This window comes from Clarias gariepinus, chromosome 5 (assembly GCF_024256425.1).
Source record: "Clarias gariepinus isolate MV-2021 ecotype Netherlands chromosome 5, CGAR_prim_01v2, whole genome shotgun sequence".
In the NCBI taxonomy this organism is placed as follows: Eukaryota; Metazoa; Chordata; class Actinopteri; order Siluriformes; family Clariidae; genus Clarias; species Clarias gariepinus.
This window is the reverse complement of record NC_071104.1, coordinates 3,062,803-3,066,084: the sequence shown is the minus strand read 5'-3', so window position 1 is coordinate 3,066,084 and position 3,282 is coordinate 3,062,803.

The window sequence follows — 3,282 nt, the reverse complement described above, 5'->3', positions numbered from 1 at the left end:
TGTAGATCCCCTCCATGTTACCTCATATGACCTATCTTTTAGGTAAGAAGCAAACCATTGCCACGCTGTTCCACAAATTCCAAGGCTTGTAAGAATAGATAATAGAATCTTGTGGTTCACCGTGTCAAATGCAGCTGACAGGTCCAGGAGGATGAGGACAGATGAAAGTTTAGCAGATCTAGCAGCATGGAGCTTCTCAGTGACTGACAGAAGGGCAGTCTCTGTGAAATGTGCCACTTTGAATCCAGATTGGTTTGGGTCATTAAGGTTGTTCTGTTGTTAAGGTTGTTTCTTCATGCATGACAATGCACCATCTCATGCTGCAAAGAATACCTCTGTGTCATTGGCTGCGATGGGCATAAAAGATGAGAAACTCACGGTGTGGCCACCATCCTCCCCTGACCTCAACCCCATTGAGAACCTTTGGAGCATCCTCAAGCAAAAAATCTAGGATAGGAGGCAGTTCACATCAAAACAGCAGCTCTGGGAGGCGATTCTGACATCCTGCAAAAAAATTCAAGCAGAAACTGTCCAAAAACTCACAACTTCAATGAATGCAAGAAATGTGAAGGTGATATCAAAGAAGGGGTCCTATGTTAAGATGTAACATGCCCTGTTAGGATATTTTTGATTTAAATAGCTTTTGATTTCAGTAAATATGACCTTATAATGCTGCAAATTCAACAAAAGCCTATTTTCAGTTCTTTACAACCTATAAAATGTTTTAACTCTGTTGTGCATAATAATTTGGAACAGTGCGTTTTTATTTATTTATTTTTTAATAAATATTATCATTAGGAGGTTTGTTCAATGAAATTTGAATTATACCCTAATGGTTGATGACCTGAAAATTATACTGACTGTCATGTGCATTGACTTATTATGAAAATCAGAGAAAGATATCATTTGCGTAATAATTTGGAACACAGTGTATATGCGACATTTCATGTGACCTTGAAGACCAACTCATAGAAAAGCTCAAAGATGCACGTTTGCATCTACAAGTGAGGCTACATGTAGTGGATGTTCCTCTGTGTTGTGTTCCTGATCTGCTTGATAGGAAGTGGATGAGCATCCTTCACGGTCCTTCAGCCATTGGAAATCTGTGCATACACCTAAATCACTTAAATCACCATTTCTTTCCCACACCAAAACAATGGCGATGCAAACTCACTGATTGACTTCCTTTATAATTTCCTTCTCCTCCATTTCGTCTGAAGTCTCTTTCAGCTTTACATAATGGGGCACTGTGGGGCAGTGGTGGTTCAGAGGGCTAAAGAACTGAGTTAATCAGAAGATTGGCGGTTTGATCCCCAGCTCCACCAGGCGGTTATTCCAGAAAGCTTGGTTAACTTACCATTTGGTAAATCATACCCTCTGGGTTAATTTTTCCCAAACCCAAATACCATGAGTATGTCGGTTTCAAAATACCTGAGAAGAGTAAGTTTAATCACCCTCCTACTGGTTACCCAGAGTTAATGCGCGTGAACGGTGCATACATAAAGACGTTTTCAATGGATCACCAATTTCACGAGTCAAAGTGAAAAAAAGAGAGCGGCATACTTCACAAAGGCGAAATTGGAGGTTTTAATGCGCACATATGAAGAATTCACGCCAAAAATTATGAAAAAAAGGAATACGGCTGCATCAGCTAAAGAAAGAGAGTTGACTTGGCAAAAAATAACGGACTTAAACAGAGTAAATGCGTGAGTGTATTAAATTGCAAATTTGACATCGCTACCCTTTTATTATAATGCAAAATAATTGAAAACCCCTTCTGCATCTCTTTGACTGTTTAATCACTATGAAAGCATTTACGTTTCCTGCCATTCATTTCTTTAGGTTAAAGTACCAATGTATATTAACTAAGAATATATGGTTTTTTATTTAATAAGGTGTAATCCTTCTGGAGCCAGACGAACTTTGAGCCAAGTCAAAATGAAACAAAAACATTCTGCAAAAAAGGTAATATTTGATTACACAATCACTGAACTATTTATTAAACACGATTTAGTATATTCCTTCCGTCATGTAGCTAATAGAAAGAAGGCTAAAGCCCGTCTAATTGGTGGAGGCCGACCACCACCTCCCCTCACCCCATCTGAGGAGCTGGCTCTGTCCCTTAATAAAGGGCGTCCAGTGACACTAACATGGTGAAATGTAAGTTTACCACAACATTATATGACTTTATAAAATACTATCTCTGTCACTTAAAGGCTTTTGATCATGCTTAATGTTTTTATTCAGGCTTACTGTATTCAACTGCATATGATGAATAGGCTACTGTAATCTTAGTTGTATTACTTTGACATGTTTTTTTTTCCTGCATTATTGGTTTTTTTTTCATAATATTGAAAATTTTATGGGTTGTATTTTCTTATAAATACTGCTAGCGGGATTGTATTAATGGACCCTACAGAAAGAACACAGTCTGTCACAGTTGTAAGTGTTTTGTTGTCAGGTACTGTCGGGTTATCTGGGAATTTGCACATCAGCCTCCGCTTCAAACTCGAAAAAAGCCATAGCCAACTACAGGGGACATGGGGATCAACTCTGCAATCACTTTTAATTCTTGTGTCTGACAGCTTTGCGCGTTACACAATAATCATTTAAAGTGGATTCAATAAGTGAGAGAGAGAGCGAGGTGGATAACCTTAAATGAAAACCAGAAAAAGGGTACATCACTATTCCTGATAAATAACAGTTAAATCACTACTTTTAAAACACACAGTTAAATAAAATTTAAATAAACACAACAGAATTATTTAACTGAACTTTCAAAACAACTAACACACGCTATTTTATTACCCTTTAAAAGACATGTAATACACATCATACATTTTTTGTGAATACATGGAAACACTTAAACAACAATCACAGCATAACATAAGTTACTCTTTCTCTTGTAATGAGCACTATAGTGAATAAATTAAATATTAAGTAACTCAATCAAGATTCAAGTGATCAGTCCTTAGTATAAGTAAAGAGCGGTGTTATCATACCATCAGTGTTCCTGAGATGAGCAGCAGCCGATGCACTTCCCTGTCTCACATGTTACTGACTGTAGTCTCTTACATACAAGTTTTTATAAAACAGACCCTATACTGTTACATCATAGTTACATCATCATCGTAGATACAGTGAGGGGGCGATTCTCTGTCACAGATGGTGCTTGTATGTTAAGTCTGTACCTTTGCTTCATTAGTGATTGTGAGGTGATGCACACTGTGATGTCATACTCTAATCGTCTCACAGTTGTTCCTTGTCGAGTGACTTCAGCTC